The sequence below is a fragment of the Haemaphysalis longicornis genome, unplaced genomic scaffold (assembly GCF_048455015.1).
Source record: "Haemaphysalis longicornis isolate Haplotype H1 unplaced genomic scaffold, Haemaphysalis longicornis Haplotype H1 scaffold_1, whole genome shotgun sequence".
Taxonomy (NCBI): domain Eukaryota; kingdom Metazoa; phylum Arthropoda; class Arachnida; order Ixodida; family Ixodidae; genus Haemaphysalis; species Haemaphysalis longicornis.
The window spans coordinates 245,557,209-245,578,216 of NW_027526203.1; positions in this window are offsets into that span (position 1 = coordinate 245,557,209).

Here is a 21,008-nt window from a genome sequence, read left to right on the forward strand (position 1 = left end):
GTCGTTCTACACCGCCAAGACCACCTTAGCCAGGGCGGACAAAGGCAGGCCAAAAAGGAGCGAGACGGCCGCTCCCGACGATCGTTCGTGTCCAAAGAGGGTGAGCCTCATTTCACACACGATCTCTATGACACCCCCTCGCGCTCCTGTCACGTGATCATGAAGGTCGTGACGTCAAGACCAGAAGTCACGTGACAAAGATCGTTTCGTCACGTTCTTGCTTTGCCCAAAACCACGAGTAAAGCCGGTCGTGCCCAAAACAAATCGTGCCGTGCGCGTTTTCTCTATGTTGGCGTCGGCGTTTGTTTGACGCCCCATCTTCTTCCTCTAAACGTCAGTGCTATCCGCGTGTTACGTTGTCAAGGCCGGTTATTTAAACCAAGTGCAGCGTCGATCTGCAAACGCTAGACTTCGCGTTGTGTGCTGTGCTGGGAGCTCACGGGTGTAGCCGGCGTGCTGAGCCCTCGTTGGCGAAACGGTGACCTCGACGACACCGATCCATCTCGTAAAAAATCGAGGACGAAGTTTGCCACCACTAGTTCTGCAGTACCTATCCTACAAGTCACGTTGCCACCAGCAATGACATGCAACAACGTGCCAGAGATCACCACACGAACAAACGCCGTGCTGTGATGTGGCGAATACAGTGAGGTTCGATTGTGTGCATCGGAGCGTAGAGCTCGACGTACTTACCACATTCGGATTTTGCGGTAAATGCGCAAATGAGATGTGGAGGAGTGGGGGGTGTGTTGTGTCCTATGTACCGATTACTTTGTGCTGTCGCTCTTCATGTCGGCGCACTCGGCGGTGAAGTGCGATGCTTGCATGGGCAGCGATTGTTGCAGGCAGCCGCTGCAAGCATCGCGCGGTTGTGCTGGTCAGTTATGATCGCTTTGGCGTTCGGTAGCGCCCGAGGTTGTTTCGCCCAACGGAGCTGCTACCCGCGTAACATGCTGCGCGTTGCGGGGACGAAAGATGGCAGCGGCGGTGGTGAAAGAAAGGGTACGGAGACCATGGTGACAGCAGGACGCTTGTTTTCATTATCCCTCGTCCATGTACTTATTCTATTCCAGCATGAAGGCTAGACTTCTGCCAATTTACTAGGGACGTCGTAACTTAGCTTTAGGAACGACAAAAAGTAGGTTCTGTATGTAATAACAGGTTCGAATTTCACATTTACAAAAAGCCAGCAATTATACTGGACTATAAAAGGCCACTTTACAAGTGCCCTTTTAGGAATGCTGTAAATCAGGCATGTTCTCTGAACAACCTCCGCTTAAACCCTTTCGCACTTACCCCCGCCTTTTAATATATATCCTCCTGTGGGCATTGAAGTGTCCACCAAATGTGCATTCTGCTCTTTGTTCACTTGAATTTTATTTCAAGCTACATAAAAACCGCTTTTGGCCTGAATGTCCAACGAGACGAAGGGTCCAACAATACTAAGGCCCACTGTTTCATTCACGACATGCATTTGTTGTGAAGATTAAGCCGATAGCGGTAGGTTCAAGCGTGTTGTGCCAAATGTTACGCTACATTAATAAAATGAGCGTTGCGACTGTGCAGGTAGTCCTGTGCGGGCCTCACCTTTGCGTCAATATAAAGCGTTGCACACGAATGTGCCGCACCGGATGGCTTTCGTCAACCTCCTAAAAATAGTTCCACCACAAAACAAACAAGAAAGTGTGATTGTGATTATGGAAATCTATAAGACTAATCTGTTTGTTTGCGGGACAGGGTACCATCATATGATTAATGGCGTGTGAAGACTGGACCGGGAATCACAAAATTTCGCCAATTACTCTTAGGCCAGAAAAACGAACTTCTGCTCAATTGATTCTTTTAGCAACGTATGGGCTATCTTCTCGATTTAGCTGGAGCACTCCTTAATGATTCAAAAAATACAGCGCGACTTAGACAACGACGGTAAAGGACGACTGGTCAAGCGCTGATGGTTTACTAGAATTAAACGTGCACACAAAATCATCTGACCCACTATGAAAATAAATAATTGCATTCGAGCAGCATCTCTTGGCGCTCTCTCTTGTTCATTCCTTTGTTTGAAGTATAGTTGTCCATCCCTGGGGAGTATGGCAACTGAACAACCCGGTGGCAGATTAACCGTTTGTCCGCTCACATTTAGCTCCTAAAGGGTGTAATGATTGGGGCAAAGTCAAGTAGTCCCCCAGAAGACCAACTTTTAGTCCTTTTTTGCCTATGCATGCATGCAGTCTTTTTAGGCCGACTATGCGGAAATAGCATTTTCAGGGGGTTGAAATCTTGAGTGCAATTGGCCTTTGAGCCTACTCGGGCTCACCATCCCACAGGACGGATCAGGCTCCAACTTCAACGCACAATGACTCAGCCAACCAAATTCATCCACCGCACCAAGCACAAACAGGCAGGAGTGAAGGAACCAGACATCATCCGACTTAAGCTTTTCTCATAAGGCACATTATGTACGGCACACCTTACCTCTCTCAAGCCAGCCGAATGGCGAACATTCTGTACTTGTGACATGACGCCATAATATCGATCACTGCAGGTGAACAGGATATGCCTTTTCGTATGCTGTGAATGATCTCGTAGCACCTTGTCACAAGCACAGACACTTACGCACAGAATAGTAATAGAAGTAAAATGAGAACAAAGCAACAAACGTGAACAAAGAATTGTAAGCCTTATTTCGGAAAGTAGGGTAACCTGGCACAGAAGACGACAGCTTATCTGAAACCAGGTAACCGGTATCGACAACAATGAACCGCAGGAGTACAGTATTATGATTTGTACTAGCTGCTATGTAATTATTTGTGGCCATCCTAAGCTATCGACAAAAGAGGTTTTTTGATCCTCTGTCCATAATGGTCGCCATTTTGCCATAGTCAAAGATCGATATTATGTATTTGAAGAATAAACAGGTATCTACTGTTGTTGTTCCCAGTGCCAAACAAAATAGACCACAAAATGCGACCTCCGTGTGAAGTTTGAGCGCGAACAGAGCAGCGATACGCTCAGGAAATTTTCATTTCCTGAGCGTATTTTCATTTTATACGCTCAGGAAGTGTTCCATTTATCGATGTAACACATGTCCTGGTGCTGAGTCTATGCTGCTGAGGGCATCGTCAAATTTCTACTGCTGCGGACAGATGAGGAAAGGGAATTGATGAAAAGAAGACGGTTTTTGAAAAGTGAATACTATGATAATTCGAAGGCTTGAAGTTAGTATTTGGGCTTGCTCTTGTGACTGCGTGAAGCACAATAACGTCGCTTTTATAAGTGGGCACGAAATTTAGACGAAGTATCAGAAGGGAAGATATTGAAGTAGGATGTTTTACCTCAATAACTGATTAATATGTGAAATCCTGGATGACAAATATGACACATCAAACCGACGCCTTGATGAGACCGAACTGAGAATATGCAACCCTCATCCGCATCGACCGCTTCTTACGGGCTGCCAGCAGTTGACGGACACTCACACGCGTACACGGTGAGTGTCAGGCGGCTGTCGTAGCACCCTCCTTTTTTTGGATGGACGAACATGTGACTGTTTGCTTAGCGCTCGTGTGCCTGCCATGGGATGAAGGTCGGGAAAATTATTTTTTTCACCGATACTAGTGCACTCCAACAAAACGACGAGAAAAACCCTGATGATTTGCCTGAATGATAAAACAGGTCCGAATTTAAAAACAGGAGTCATATTTCGGCACCCTCAGCAACGTACTCGTGACCAAGCTTGCTTTCGTCAATAGCGTTGCAGGCGCACTCAAATTTTATGACGTAAATCAGAGGTGCCAGGCATACATTTCACTTCAAATTATCGTGTAAAAGGTATTGCATGTGAAAATGCAGAAGGTCCCACAACTATATTGCGGTAGAGGGCATTCAAGGTAACTTCAGAGTGCTCCAGACATTCATTTAATAGTAAGAGCCTCAATGTCTAACGAGACGAAAGATCCTCTGAGACAAAGTCCAATCGAGCCTGAATGACCACCGAGACGGAATATCCACTATTGGACCTTTCTTCTCGTTGGACCTTTAGATGCTGAATCCACTGAAACAAAGTTAACGTAATGACTTGCATAGTTTCAGTGTTGGAATACTGAGTTCGCAACCAATTTTACAAATTAATTGTGAAACTGCCACACTTCTACTGCACTATTGTTAGTCACAACAGTTACCAAAGCCTGAAAGGAACTTTACATTTTTTTGTGTGTGTCAGCAGCAGCTGAAAATGCCTTCCTGTAAACAAACTTTGTACCAAACATTATGCTTGCATTATGGCGCATACAGTTGGGATGTTTCGTTGCCGCTGCTGTACATCACAACTTCACATTAATCAGGCAGAGTTAGAATGACAGCAAGCATAACCCACATTTTTTTTTATGGCGATAGTATGCCCATTGGCATAAATACTATGTCACAGGTATATAAAACAAAACATATAATATAAAATCAGCAAATGCACAAAAAGGCCATTAACTGCGAAAGTAAAATTATAATTCAATAAGTACACTTGAAACAAAAGAAAAAAACAATATTTTTATGCACAAAAGTGCAATAAAAGCAATATCTTGCAGATAGGTAGTTTATTGTTTATGTGACCGACTTCTTGTTTGTACCTGTAATTCTGCCTTAACAGTGTGAAGCATTCATTATGTCTGTCTAAGGTGTAGCTTATAAGCCACTTAACTGCTCTCAGCAATGCTACAGATCTGTAAGACAGGATAGTTAAGCAGACACCAATTTATATGAGAACAGGCCTCAGGCACGTGTCGGTGTACAAACATTCAAATTCAAATAACATACTGAAAGACAAACTAATATATACATAGGTAAACACTCCAATGTGGAGTAATATGGAAATCAAAGAACACAAGACCACTCGCACTTTGTTGTACAGCTAGATACCAGGACACTGCACCTCTGTGCAATTAAAACTCACGGGCTTTGCACAAAGCCTCCACAGAAATTGTTACAGGCGTTAACGATTGCGCGCCGCAATCGCAAACGGATACGCCTCGTTACACGACTGTTAACGTGCCCACTAACGCAATGGGCGCGCTAAAGTGGTGCTTTCCGCTGTACTAAAACTCTCTACTGTCTGTACAGTGACGACTGCCTCGTTTTGGGCTTCAATGCCGTTATTTGTCGTTAGAACAACGTCAAATTCAAGCCTGTGAAACACTACCCACAGCTCCTTCACACTTAGCCACACCGCTTCAAAGTAGCTGCGAAATTTCTCGTTGTTCCAGTACTCTGAGCTAGAAGCAAGAACAGGTAAGGTAAGGTTAATAACTACTACATGTGGGCGTCAGCTTCCCGGCGCGCAAGGCCAGCCGCGCACTCGGAACGATCGACCGCCAGGCACGAACGCGACGCCCGAAACCACGAAACGACGGAAACAAGGGGAAAATAGCTCTCCCTCACTCTCGCTCGCTTATTTACCTGACAGAAACGTTTGCAGATCGACGCTGCACTTGTTTTAAATAACCGCCCTTGACACCAAACGCGAATAGCACCGAACCGACAAACGCCGACGCCAACGTAGAGAAAACGCGCACGGCACAAAGTGACGAAACGATCTTTGTCACGTGACGTTTGGTCTTGACGTCACGACCTTTATGATCACGTGACGGGAGCGCGAGTGGGTGTCATAGAAATCGTGTGTGAAATGAGGCTCACCCGTCCAAAGAGGCCCTACCTCCGTCGTCCGCCTCGGACCAGGCCGCCGGAACTCCCGGGCAAACCTGTCACGTGAGGGGGTCGGCCGCGCCCCCTCGCTCTCACGGGCATCCTCCCGGAGGGGAAAGCGCACGACCGCGGAGAGAGAGGTACCACCCCTCTCGCCTCCGCGGCGGGCCGAGAGGGATAGGAAAGATGGCGGAGATCCGCAATTCCCACAGAAGTGAAGACGCCTTGAAGTCCCCGCACTATCCCGCTGTGACCTCACAGATTTCAACAGCGTTTGCTGAGGCCAATGTGATTTGTTATCGGTAAAAATGGATTACATTATTGCGTTCTGAGGAAGACAGGAACCTAACATGCAAAGTTTATGGAGCTTTCATTGAGCCATCCTCACCAAAATATGAAAACAACTTCGGAATGGCATGAGATAAAAAAATGGCCGCGTATCTGCCCGCTTCTCTGCAAATGTCGTCGAAAGACGATAGTCTTCTGCAGCCACTGCCACGCCATACATTCCCTCTCAACCCCCCCCCCCCCGCTCTCTTCCTCGCCCGTTCCCATGACAAACGCCTTACATTTTAGCTAAATTAAATTCCATTTTCCCGCCCGCAGCGGTCCCGCGCCCCCTGCCGGAACCTTTGTTACAGTTCGGCTTGGGGTTGCGCTCGCGCTCGTGGCTCGCGCGCCAGCTTAATATTTTTGTATTTTTTGGTCAAAACATTAAAACATTGTTTAACGCGTTCTCTTTCCATTTGCTGTTGTAAAAAGTAAGGCCACGTATACCCTTATTTAAAAGAACGCGGGTAATTTCGGTTACGCACTTACATTTTCCTCAAATGTGCCTGGGGTTTCGTTCGCGCTATATTATTCCGACATGTATGACAAATCTTTGCAGTTTTAGAAGTTAGGAAGGGTTGTGCCTATATAAGCGACTCGTTTAACAATACTTCCAAGTTTTGGCCGGGTGGCTGAATCGGTGGACAGACAGCCATACATACATACAGACAGGCAGACCAAAATTTTGTCGTTTAAGTAACCCAAGAAAGACTATCGTCTTTAAAAATGGGACATGACCTTCATTGATTCTCGTAACAACAATCCTATGATCGCGAAATTAACCAGAAAGTTTCTTGATTTCGGGTGCAAGTTCACGCAGCGCTTCGTTTCTCTCCAATCTGGCACCCTGCTGTGTGACGAGGGAGTGTCGATCCCACGGGGACGCGGGTAGTGCCTCAGCACCAAAACATGACCATGATGACGACTTACTTGTTTTACAATCTTCATAGCTATCACTGTCCAACGGGCAACATGGTCAAAAGCTAGGAAACGTTCCATTACGATTCGACTGACGTGCAAAATGTGCACAAATGTGCAAAAAATGTTGATTGCATTTAGTTATTTTTAAAGCAAAGCTTTTTACCTTTACCCCCCAAGGGTTCTTTCGCGACCGTTGGTGTTACCAGAAAACTCCAGTGAACAAATAAAAGAATTTACTGGCACCGCCGGGAATCGAACCTGGAACTAATAGACTAACAAAGCGGAAGCCCGTTGTCATACCGATTTAGCTACGAGCCGACGCGAAGGCAGGGAAGACAGGTGGTGTACTCACCAAGCACATCTACGGGTTTACCCCCATTGTTCTCGCTGAATGCCACGTGAAAGCGTCACGCGACCACTCACGCCCGTCCAGCGGCCCTGTGCGCACCTTGCTCATGTGCTAAGAGTTACAAAAATTAAAGGAAGCTCACACCAATGCATGGCATCTCACTTCTAGTCCGCCAATGTGCTATCAAGCCTGTGGCCTCCAGTGTTCACGTAAACAATCACAGCTCCTTGTCGTCCGCCCTCACGCCAAACCAAGGAATACATTCAAATACTCCTTGATGGGCAGGCCATCACTCCAAACCCCAGCGTCAAGATCCTGGGCCTACATTTCCAGGCCAACACCAAGAGTGACGTCTCCTTGCAGCGCCTCAAAAACAGCATTAATGTAATCATACACATGATCAGGCGAGTTGCCACCAAGAAGCGAGGCCTAAAAGAATCCGGTACCTTTCGATTAATTGAAGCTTTTGTCCTCTCGAGAGTTACTTACGACAAACCCCTATCTTCTTCTCGACAAGGAAGACATAGAGATGCTTTATATAATGATTAGAAAGGCGGTCGAGCAGGCCATTGGTCTTATCATTAGTGCGTCCACACAGAGGCTGCTTAGCACAGGGCTCCACAACACGGTGGAAGAGCTGATAGAAGGCCATCTTTCTAACCAGAAGGTCCGACTCAGAACAGCGATGGGTAACCGCATGCTTCACCAGATTGGCTGGGCAGCCCAAAATGTCACTCAGCTTGACGTACTCCCAGACGTTTGGCGACTGAAACTAAAGATGCTCCCTTTGCTTACAAATATGAACCCCTCACATGACGAGGGTCACCGAAAACCACAGGCTCAAGTGCTAAACACCACCCTCGGTGGGGATCATACAGTTATCTACACAGATGCATCCAAACATCGGGGGCAGCAATGCGCCATCATCGTGGCTTCTTCCAGAATCAACCTCCTTGCGTGTACCTCGCTAAGCACCCAAGAAATGACGGCAGCAGAAAAGGCAGCCATCACCTTGGCTCTCGCTCAACCAGGGGTTCGGAGGATAGTCAACGATTCCGAGAAAGCCTACTGGAATTACCAGTAGGGTTGGGTGTGCTGACCTGCACTGCGCATGCTAAAAAACACTCCCCAAACGGTTCCATTCAGCTCATCTGGACACCCCCTCACGCTTCAATGGAGGGCAACAAATACGCCCACCCAACAAGCCTGCGCTTTTACCTCCCGTTCTATGGAGCTGCACGAGGACAGTCACCCGCGTGTCACGTTCAGGGAGATAACCCAGCATTATCACCTTCTGAGACAGACCGTACCTTCGCCTTACCCTGACCTTTCGAGAGAACAACAAACTACCCCACGGCTCATACAATCCGGGCTCCTTCCCACAGCCTACGCGTCTTCACTTAATGTATCCCAATCGCTACGACGCTGAATGTAAATTTTGCTCAGAAGTAGGAACACTCGGCCCCGTAATCGGCGTGTGCGACATTAGCCCTGACCGCCCTCCTCTCTTTCCATCAACTACCCAACAAGAGCAATGGGAGATGCTGCTGTCCAGGCCCTGTCTACCTACCCAGCTTCAGCGGGTGGACAGAACACAGGCTGCGCGGACTGCATATGGGCCCCACAGAAGGAGGAATCACTCCCCAGGGCTGCACTCTGGGCCGCTCAGAAATAACAGAAGTATTTCTTCTTCCTCCTCCTGCTTCTCTTCCGCAAATCTCGTCGCCGCAAATCTCGTCGCCTCCGTCCGCGGCGCAGACACGGAGAAGACAGATCGTCTAACACCGGGTTGTAGCTTACTTTAATTTTATAAAAAAAAAAGTTTCCACTCTCGCGCTACACCAGTACAACTCAACCAAACACCGTTCATGCTTCAAGCATTGATTTAACCTTAACAAGAATATTTCTTTGAAGTAATAAATGGTGTGGTTAAGTGCATTTGGCTTCTCTCTGGTTTTGCTATAAGTAGAGCGATGTGAGTGAATTTAAGTGACGTCGCATGGGTAATCGTTATGGGTGCCGTTTACAGCTTTCCTTTCCAACCACATTCACGGGGTGGATTGGCGCGATTTTTTTGTGAAGCGAATCACCCAACGCGATTGTTTTCAGTGCTCGATATCATGTCTGTTCATCCCATAAGGTCCGGAAATGGTTTACTCATGCAAGAATATTCTCGACGTGTTCCAACACCATTCCCCTTTACAGTGAATATTATGACTATTAAAAGAGCGCCCGAAGGACATATCTCGCAGCTGAACGGGGCCAGTACACGACTTCGGCGCATGCCTCCCAAGGCCGGCCGCCCGGCTGCCAAGAACCGTGCGCAAGGCGTCGCCGGGTGTCACATTCGAGAGAAACGAAGCGCTGCAGCATCACCGGCTGCAGACGAAATTGAAAACGCTCACATACATTGACACGCATGCGTACTTAACTATCTCGACCACAGGCACTGGGGTGGAAGGTGTCACGCTAATATTTTCCGCGCACCGCTCGCTGTACATCGTTTCGTATACGGAGCAAACTGACCACTCAACCATTTTACAAAAAAAATCGTGCCAATCCACCCCGTGAATGTGGTTGGAAAGCAAAGCTGTAAACGGCACCCATAACGATTACTCATGCGACGTCACTTAAAATCCCTCACATCGCTCTACAAATAGTAAAACCAGAGAGAAGTGAAAGGCACTTAACCACACCATTTATTACTTCAAAGAGATATTCTTGGTAAGGTTAAATCAATGCATGATGCATGAACGGTGTTTGGTTGAGTTGTATTGGTGTAGCAAGAGTGGAAACTTTTTTTCATAAAATCAAAGTAAGCTCCAACCTGGTGTTAGATGATCTGACTTCTCCGTCTCTGCGCCGCGGACGGAGGCGACGAGACTTGCGGCTGAGAAGGAGGAGGAAGAAATACTTCTGTTCAGATTTCTGAACGGCCCAGAGTGCAGCCTTGGGGAGTGATTCCTTCTTCTGTGGGGCCCATATGCAGTCCGCGCGGCCTGTGTTCTGTCCACCCGCTGAAGCAGGGTAGGTAGAGAGGGCCTGGACAGCAGCATCCCCCATTGCTCTTGTTGGGTAGTTGATGGAAAGAGAGGAGGGTTCTCAGGGCTAAAGTCGCACACCCCGATTACGGAGCGGAGTATTCCTACTGCTGAGAAAAATTTACATTCAGCGTCGTAGCGATTCGGATGCATTACGTGAAGACGCGTAGGCTGTGGGAAGGAGCCCGGATTGTATGAGCAGTAGGGTAGTTTGTTGTTCTCTGGAAAGGTCAGGGTAAGGCGAAGGTACGGTCTGTCTCAGAAGGCGATAATGCTGGATTATCTCCCAGGACGTGACAAGCGGGTGACTGTCCTCGTGCAGCTCCATAGCACGGGAGGTAAAAGCGCAGGCTTGTTTGGTGGGCGTATTCCAGATGAGCTGAGGCGGTGTCCAGATGAGCTGAATGGAACCGTTTGGGGAGTGGTTTTTTACCACGCACAGTGCAGGTCAGGACACCCAACCCGACTGGTAATTCCAGTAGGCTTGCTGGGAATCGGTGACTACCCTCCGAACTCCTGGTTGAGTGAGAGCCAAGGTGATGGCTGCCTCTTCTGCTGCCGTCATTTGTTGGGTCCTAAGCGAGGTACACGCAAGGAGGTTGGTTCTGGAGGTAGCCACGATGATGGCGTGTTGCTGCCCTCGATGTTAGGAGAAGTCTGTGTAGATAACTGCATGAGCCCCACCGAGGGTGGTGTTTAGCGGTTGAGCCCGTGCTTTTCGTTGACCCTCGTCATGTGAGGGGTTCCTATTTCTAAGCAAAGGGAGCATCTTTAGTTTTAGTCGCCAAGAGTCTGGGAGTACGTCAAGCGGAGTGACATTCTGGGCTGCCCAGCCAATCTGGTAAAGCATGTGGTTACCCACTGTAGTTCTGAGTCGGACCTTCTGGTTAGAAAGATGACCTTCTATCAGCTCTTCCGCCGTGTTGTGGAGCCCGTGCTAAGCAGCCTCAGTGTGGACGCACTCATGAGAAGACCAATGGCCTGCTCAACCGCCTTTCTAATCATTATATAAACCATCTCTATTTCTTCCTCGTCGAGAAGAAGATGGGGGTTTGTCGTAAGTAACTATCGAGAGGACAAAAGCTTCAATAATCGAAAGGTACCGGATTCTTTTAGGCCTCGCTTCTTGGTGGAAACTCGTCTGATCATGTGCATGATTAGATTAATGCTGTTTTTGAGGCGCTGGAAGGAGACGTCACTCTTGGTGTTGGCCTCAAAATGTAGGCCCAGGATCTTGATGCTGGGGATTGGAGTGATGGCCTGATCATCAAAGAGTATTTTAATGTATTCCTTGATTTGGCGTGAGGGCGGACGACAAGGAGCTGTGATTTTTTACGTGAACACTGGAGGCCACAGGCTTTAGCACATTGGCGTACTAAAAGTGAGATTCCGTGGATTGGTGTGAGCTTCCTCTAATTTTTGTAACTCTTAGCACATGAGCAAGGTGCGCACAGGGCCGCTAGACGGGCGTGAGGGGTCGTGTGACGCTTTCACGTGGCATTCAGCAAGAAGGCAGGGGGTAAACCGTAGATGTGCTTGGTGAGTACACCGTTTGTCTTCCCGTGTTCGCGTGGGCTCGTAGCTGAATCGGTAAGACAGCGGGCTCTCGCTTTGTTAGTCTATTAGTTCCAGGTTCGATTCCCGGCGGTGCCACTAAATTCTTTTATTTGTTCGCTGGAGTTTTCTGGTGACACCAACGGTCGCGAAAGAACCCTTGAGGGGTAGAGGTAGAAAGCTTTGCTTTAAAACGAACTGTGTGTTCTCTAAACCGCCTCCGTCTCCCGGCTCGAGGGACCTCGACAGAATCCAGCCACTCCTCTGCCTTGGTTGTCGTGAGCCAGACCCGGTCCGTTGTGCCTTCTTTAGGTTGCACACCGACGTTCTCGGCGCGCGGGCAAGCGGCGGTAGGACACGCCAGGTCGGCGATGCCTCGTTACGGCCATGGAGGAAAGGAAGGCCACGGCCAGCGCACAAGTCTGTCTCTTCAACCGGTTCCGAAAGCACACAGGCGCAGTTGCCTACAGCTGCAAATGCGCATGCGCAGTGATACGCAGAATGCCGCGCCGCCGCGTCCGCCTTGAAACAAGATGTCTCTTTTATTAGATGCGATGCATCTCTTGCTCTGGGGCATGTCCCTCCTGCGTCGTTGTCGCGGCGTCCGTCCGCATCCCTCCTCCGTTCTTCTTTCCCACAGCTGTGTGCAACCCTCTCAATCCGGCTCATTAGCATACCACAGCTGGCGCGCTTGTTTGTGCGCGCTTCGCTGCGTAACGCTGCATTAACAACTGCTCCGGCGCGCGCAAGTGCGCGCATGCGCGACGCACACCACCTGCGCATGTGCAACTCTCCCCCGTTTTTTTCTCCGACAGCTGCGTGCAACACTCTCACTCCGTCGTATTAGCATAACAACAGCTGCGCGCGCGCTTCGCTCCGCTCGCGTCTGCTCCAGTGCGCAAGTTCGCGCATGCGCGACTCTCCTCCGCTGTCTCCTCTCCTTCAGGCGCTGTGCATGTAAAGCGCGCTGCGGCGGTTCAGTCAGCGCTCGCTCTCGTTCGACTTCGCGTCACTTTGCTTGACGACTGCGAGCTTGACTTGATTCTTCCGATGAAGACGTGATGGAAGCGACGGTCCCTTCATGAAAAGTAAAATTACGCCCATCTTCCCGCGTATGAGAACACCCGCATGTGATTGAATAATTGATTGATTGATTGATTGTATGGTTTAACGCGCCGACGCAACGCAGGCGATGAGGCGCGCCGTAGTGGAGGGCTCCGGATTAATTTCGACCACCTGGGGATCTTTAACGTGCGCCGAAATCTCGTACACACGGGCGTTTTTGCTTTTCGCCTCCATCAGAAAAGCGGCCGCCTCTGCCGGGAATCGAACCCGCGACCTCGTGCTCAGCAGCGCAACGCCTTAGCCACTGAGCCACCGCGGCGGGTCATGTGATTGAATGCATCATACGCGTTCACAACACGTTTCACCCGATTTAGAGATTCAACCCAATGGAAACGCCAATTTAACCACCCGATGCGTCGCAAAACGCCAGGGTTCCCTCGCGGGAAGATGGGCGTAATTTTTTTCCTTGTGCGGTACGGGATTGCTCGCGCTCCTTCCCGCCAAAACTTCAGCTGTCGTTTATAACAACTGGTGCGCGTGAGTGCTGCTTAGTGTTGGTTCTTGCAAAGAATTAAGTGACCACATTCACGTGCTTCCATTTGTGTGACGCCAGTTCTATAGCTATCCTCTTTCCGGCTTTCAGTTTTCCGAACAAGCGGCCGTGCACCCACTGGAAGTTCAGGTCGTTCAGTATGCGTTGAGGCAAGGCTCGTGTGCAGTATAAGAGTTACGAATGTATTAAGCTGGCTTCATTAAACTTTAGCTATAAATGAAGCTTTGGTTTTAATATTTTCTTGAGGAACGTAAAGATATTGTCGATCGACAAAGTAATTACCCTGCCGCTAGGCTTCTCCGTCGGTTCCGCTCGCATCTGGCGCGTCCGACGAGGCAGAAGTGAGCGACGGTGACAGCGACACCGTAACTAGTTTAATACCCAAACAGTTAGGTTTCTAGCGTCGCTTTAATTTATGCTTTATTTGGTTACTTCTTAAAAAAAATCGCGCCAATCCACCCCGTGAATGTGGTTGGAAAGCAAAGCTGTAAACGGCACCCATTCCGATTAACCATGCGGCGTCACTTAACCACACCGTTTATTACTTCAAAGAGATATTCTTGTTAAGGTTAAATCAATGCATGAAGCATTAATGGTTTTTGGTTGAGTTGTATTGGTGTAGCACAAGAGTGGAAACTTTTTTTCTAAAATTAAAGTAAGCTCAAACCCGGCGTTAGGCGATCTGTCCTGTCCGTCTCTGCGCCGCGGACGGAGGCGACGAGATTTGCGGCAGAGAAGGAGGAGGAGGAAGAAATGCTTCTGTTCATATTTCTGAACGGCCCAGAGTGCAGCCCTGGGGAGTGATTCCTTCTTCTGTGGGGCCCATATGCAGTCCGCGCGGCCTGTGTTCTGTCCACCCGCTGAAGCTGGGTAGGTAGAGGGGGCCTGGTCAGCAGCATCTCCCATTGCTCTTGTTGGGTAGTTGATGGAAAGAGAGGAGGGTGCTCAGGGCTAAAGTCGCACACCCCGATTACGGGGCAGAGTGTTCCTACTTCTGAGCAAAATTTACATTCAGCGTCGTAGCAATTCGGATACATTAAGTGAAGACGCGTAGGCTGTGGGAAGGAGCCTGGATTGTATGAGCCGTAAGGCACTCTGTTGTTCTCTGGAAAGGTCAGGGTAAGGCGGAAGTACGGTCTGTCTCAGAAGGCGATAATGCTGGGTTTTCTCCCTGAACGTGACAAGCGGGTAACTGTCCTCGCCCAGCTCCATAGCACGGGAGGTAAAAGCGATGGCTTGTTGGGTGGGCGTATTTATTGCCCTCAATTGAAGCGTGAGGCGGTGTCCAGATGAGCTGAATGGAACCGTTTGGGGAGTGGTTTTTTAGCACGCAAAGTGCAGGTCAGGACACCCAACCTGACTGGTAATTCCAGCAGTAGGCTTGCTGGGAATCGGTGACTACCCTCCGAACTCCTTGTTGAGTGAGAGCCAAGGTGATGGCTGCCTCTTCTGCTGCCGTCATTTCTTGGGTCCTAAGCGAGGTACACGCAAGGAGGTTGGTTCTGGAGGTAGCCACGCTGATGACGTATTGCTGCCCTCGATGTTTAGAGGCGTCTATGTATATATCTGCCTGATCCCCACCGATGGTGGTGTTTAGCGCTTGAGCCCGTGCTTTTCGGTGACCCTCGTCATGTGAGGGGTTCATATTTCTAAACAAAGGGATCATCTTTAGTTTTAGTCGCCAAGAGTCTGGGAGTACGTCAAGCGGAGTGACATTCTGGGCTGACAAGCCAATCTGGTGTAGCATGCGGTTACCCATCGCTGTTCTGAGTCGGACCTTCTGGTTAGAAAGATGGCCTTCTATCAGCACTTCCACCGTGTTGTGGAGCCCCGTGCTAAGCAGCCTCTGTGTGGACGCACTCATGAGAAGACCAATGGCCTGCTCGACCGCCTCTCTAATCATTATATAAGGCATTTTGTCTTCCTTGTCGAGAAGAAGACAGGGGGTTGACGTAAGTAACTCTCGAGAGGACAAAGCTTCTATTAATCGAAAGGTACCGGATTCCTTTAAGCCTCGCTTCTTGGTGGCAACTCGCCTGATCATGTGTATGATTTGATTAATGCTGTTTTTGAGGCGCTGCAAGGAGACGTCACTCTTGATGTTAGCCTCGAGATGTAGGCCCAGGATATTGATGCTTGGGCTTGGAGTGATGGCCTGACCATCAAGGAGTATTTGAATGTATTCCTTGGTTTGGCGTGAGGGCGGACGATAAGGAGCTGTGATTGTTTACGTGAACACTGGAGGCCACAGGCTTTAGCACAGTGGCGTACTAGAAATGAGATGCCATGCTTTGGTGTGAGCTTCCTTTAATTTTAAAGCAAAGCTTTTTACCTCTACCCCCAAGGGTTCTTTCGCGACCGTTGGTGTCACCAAAAAACTGCAGCGAACAAATAAGAGAATGTACTGGCACCGCCGGGAATCGAACCTGGATCTAATAGACTAACAAAGCGAGAGCCCGTTGTCTTACCGATTTAGCTACGAGCCCACGCGATGACTGGGAAGACAGGTCGTGTACTCACCAAGCATATCCACGGGTTTACCCCCTGCGTTCTCGCTGAATGCACGCAAAAGCGTTACGCGACCACTCACGCCCATCTAGCGGCCCTGTGCGTACCTTGCTCATGTGCAAAGAGTTAAAAAATTAAAGGAAGCTCACACCAATGCATGGCACCTCACTTCTAGAACGCCTGTGGCCTCCAGTGTTCACGTAAACAATCACAGCTCCTTGTTGTCCGCCCTCACGCCAAATCAAGGAATACATTCAAATACTCCTTGATGGCCAGGCCATCACTCCAAGCCCCAGCATCAAGATCCTGGGCCTACATCTCGAGGCTAACACCAAGAATGACGTCTCCTTGCAGCGCCTCAAAAACAGCATTAATCAAGTCATACACATGATCAGGCAAGTTGCCACCAAGAAGCGAGGCCTAAAGGAATCCGGTACCTTTCGATTAATTGAAGCTTTTGTCCTCTTGAGAGCCACTTACGTCAACCCCATGTCTTCTTCTCGACAAGGAAGACATAGAGATGCTTTATATAATGATTAGAAAGGCGGTTGAGCAGGCCACTGGTCTTCTCAAGAGTGCGTCCACACTGAGGCTGCTTAGCACGGGCTCCGCAACACGGTGGAAGAGCTGATCGAAGGCCATCTTTCTAACCAGAAGGTCCGACTCAGAACTGCGGTGGGTAACCGCATGCTTCACCAGATTGGCTGGGCAGCCAAGAATGTCACTCCGCTTGACGTACTCCCAGATTCTTGGCGACTAAAACTAATGATGCTCTCTTTGCTTAGAAATATGAACCCCTCACATGACGAGGGTCACCGAAAAGCACGGGCTCAAGCGCTAAACACCACCCTCGGTGGGGATCATGCAGTTATCTACACAGACGCCTCCAAACATCGAGGGCAGCAATACGCCATCATCGTGGCTACCTCCCGAAACAACCTCCTTGCGTGTACCTCGCTTACGACCCAAGAAATGACGGCAGCAGAAGAGGCAGCCATCACCTTGGCTCTCACTCAACCAGGGGTTCGGAGCGTAGTCACCGATTCCCAGCAAGCCTACTGGAATTACCGGTCGGGTTGGGTGTCCTGACCTGCACTGCGCGTGCTAAAAAACCACTCCCAGAACGGTTCCATTCAGCTCATCTGGACACCCCCTCACGCTTCAATAGAGGGAAACAAATACGGTCACCCAACAAGTCTGCGCTTTTACCTCCCGTGCTATGGAGCTGCACGAGGACAGTCACCCGCTTGTCACGTTCAGGGAGATAACCCAGGATTATCGCCTTCTGAGACAGCCCTGAACATCCTCCTCTCTTTCCATCAAGTACCCAACAAGAGCAATTGGAGGTGCTGCTGTCCAGGCCCTCTCTACCTACCCAGCTTCAGCGGGTGGACAGAACACAGGCCGCGCGGACAGCATATGGGCCCCACAGAAGAAGGAATCACTCCCGAGGGCTGCACTCTGGACAGTTCAGAAATCTGAACAGAAGTATTTCTTCCTCCTGCTCCTCCTTCTCTGCCGCAAATCTCGTCGCCTCCGTCCGCGGCGGAGAGACGGAGTAGTCAGATCGTCTAACACCGGGTTGGAGCCTACTTTAATTTTATAAAAAAAGTTTCCACTCTTGTGCAACACCAATACAACTCAACCAAACACCGTTCATGCATCATGCATTGATTTAACCTGACCAAGAATATCTCTTTGAAGTAATAGATGGTGTAGTTAAGTGCATTTCATTTCTCTCTGGTTTTACTATTTGTAGGGCGATGTGAGTGAATTTAAGTGACGTCGCATGGGGAATCGTATGGGTCCCGCTTACAGCTTTGCTTTCCAACCACATTCACGGGGTGGATTGGCGCAATTTTTTTGTTTCTTTTGCAGGTTTCCTCTGCGTCCCAGAGGATTCCTAGCTTATAGCTATATCGCGAGGTCCCCCCTTCCCCATTTCAACCTCAGGACAGCCCGCAAGTTTCGAAGCGTTTCAGGAATGAACTCCTGAAAAACCCGCAGGATGCGAACCAACACGAATGTACTTTCAATGTTTGCGTTCTCAAAGCCAAAAAAAAAAAAAGAAGAAACGCGACAGCCTCCAACAGCTTACGGGGACCGCCCCGCTCCGCCCCGAAACCAGTCCCCGAACGCTAGCGCCACGAGGGAGTCAAGCGGCGGCAAACGTAAACACCGCCACTCACATGCGCTCTCATCCAGCGGCCGTGACACTGCGTTGAAACGGAGGAAAACGTTTGAGCGATCAAAAGAAAGTGGTTGAGAGTCAATTTTTTTTTAATTTGTGCTGAACGACATGTGATGCGCGGTGCAAACATCACGAGCTGTTTGCAGCTCAGAGCTGCATAAATACGATTAACTAAACTTATTTTAGTGAGGAGCGAAAAAAAACCTATGCGTGATTTGCTAGCTAGCGAACGGAAAGAGAAGCTTAATGTGACAATCTAAAAAAAAAAAAGGAGAAAGAGTCTTAATGCGGGCTTGTTGGTGCATACTTAAATATCGAAAACAGCGTGCGGTCTCGTCTCGCCTTTCTTTGTCCCGTCGTAGCGCTGTTTTCGATCTATGATGAAGACTGTATTTTACACCCGGGCGCGTAGCGGAATTTTCAGACGCTAGGTGCGTTGGCACACGACCTCCGCGATCGGCTGCCGGCGGCGCCGCCGGCAGCCGATCGCGGAGGCCGTGGTTGACATTCACGAAAAGGCATGATGCTAAGTTAACGCAAGCAAATGGGGGAAGTGAACACGAACGACTCGGAACGCGGATTTTCAACTTAGTCCTTCACCCGTCCGGCGTATGGTCGGTGGCCACACATATAAAAAAGTAAAAACATACGAACAAGCAAAAACTACGTTGGGGACACACGCAATAAATCGCGGCAACTCTTTGTCGTTCTTTTCGCTTCAGCTTTCGCCAGCACGGTATACCTTTAACAGAAGCTTTAGTATTGTAAAAGAACGATGCTAGTGCTTTGGCAAACCTAACATGCAGCAAATATTTTCCAATACAGTAGATTTTACAGCGCAGAATCACAAGGTCAGAGGAAATACATATAGCACAGCAATCCACATACGCAAAATGGTCACTGGAGCGGAGATGAGATAGAACACCTATCATATTCACAGATGAGACAAGGAGAAGCAGCGGTATAGCAGCGGACTCTACTTGACCCTCCTTAACTTTAAATGCTTCTGGCGCTCCTATTGAAGAGCCTTGTTCTTGTTCAAAGACTTCGTATACATGCAGCCTACCACAATTTTCACAGTAAGTTCTTTGCGATGAACCTCGCCCCCTACTTGGCGGAGTGTTACACTGCTCAAAAACTGCATAAAGTCGTGCACACTGAATGCGTGAAGTTTCTCTGTTGAGAAGAACAACGTAAATGCATCCTCTAACACCATTACAATTGGCGCCAACGCATCGCCACGGTACAAAAGGCCGCCCCTCTCAAACTGTAGCGTGCAGACACTATCCACAAGGCATTCAGTTGCTGCTCTGATGACTGTCAGGCCAGAAGCACACTACTGGCAAGAAATTTCACCACATAACTTTCTCGTTACATATCCTGCACGTTCGGTAACCGCTTCACCCAGGCAAAAAAAAAAAAAAAAAAACATAATTCGCGCTTTCCACGCCATCAATGCACGCAACGTTACCTATTACATCGCACATGAATTGCACAATATCAGCACGGCACACCTCTGGCACAGTAGCACATGAGCTACGCTTCCGAGCTTCGACATGACTGCGATCGACGTACACAGCGGGGTTTACTACGCGGGCGAGTGGGCGGGCGCGCCGGCGGGCTCGCCGGCGAGCACACCAGCGGACCTTAAAGGGACACTGAAGTGAATTTGTCAAGCTCCCGTTTTTGCTTGCACTGCGTAGACTGGCTCAAATTAGCACACTTTTCATCGTTTATCCGGTTGAAAAATCGGTAATTATTTTACAAAGCGCGAAAGAAGAAAAACTACCATGCGCGGTTTGCGGCGGCCGCACCACTAAGGCTGTGACGTTGGGAGGAGGGGGCACCATGATTGGACGATGATCAAGGTTAGCAATCAAACAAGTTTCGGTTTCGGTTTCGGTTCTGTAAAACACAACCAATGGTGTTGTTGGATGGGAATTCTCAATATCTCAGTAATCATCGTACCGCGCTTCTGCCATGTTGTCGGCTGTAAAATGCATAAGATAAGCCTCCCAGGACGGCTTGGAATCGTAGCATTCACTAGCCGAGGCCTATGCAGTGCATGAACGCCCTCCGCGTCCCCGCAGACGCTCAAATGCCATTCGCTTTTCCCCCATATTTGGAGCTTGCCTCACTCATGCCTGTATCGTAAAAAGCGTGTTCGCACCAGGCCAAGGGTCTGTTGATTCTGGCCTGTGCCCACTGCCCGCAAGCAGTCGGTGCTTATGGCAACAGCACGCCAACGAGTACTCGCTAGCGCGCCAGTGCCAGCCTGCGCGCGTTCTGGGAACTAGTTCGTGGAGCAATGAACGTTGCGGCCCAAAAAAAGGTGAACTCAGTATAGAAAACATCGGCGGAAAACGAAAAAGTTATTTAATAATAAAAAAGCACGTATCCGCGGGGATTCGAACTTGTGACTTGCAAAACACTTGCGATGACATACCCAGAGCTCCAAACTACTCAGCCACGGGCGAGCGCGGCCGAGGTTGGAAATATACGGTATATAATGTATAACCAGTTTACACTTTTATTTAGTTTTAGCATTCCAAGCAGCTTAGGTGACTATTTGTTGTTTTGTGCTCGTGCAGTAAGCATCCCCCAAGTTTCCACAATATCTCACGTCTAGCAATTGCATTTCTGAGACGGAAAAGCGTTCGCAGATGCGTAGTCGTGCTGCTGACCGCTGTGCTTGTTCGCCCAGCGCAAAAAAGTGCTTCCCGCACCCTAGATTTACGCTGTACGGTAAAAATATCAGTTGATTTTATTTCCTTAGTACCTATATTGACTTCGCTGACTCTT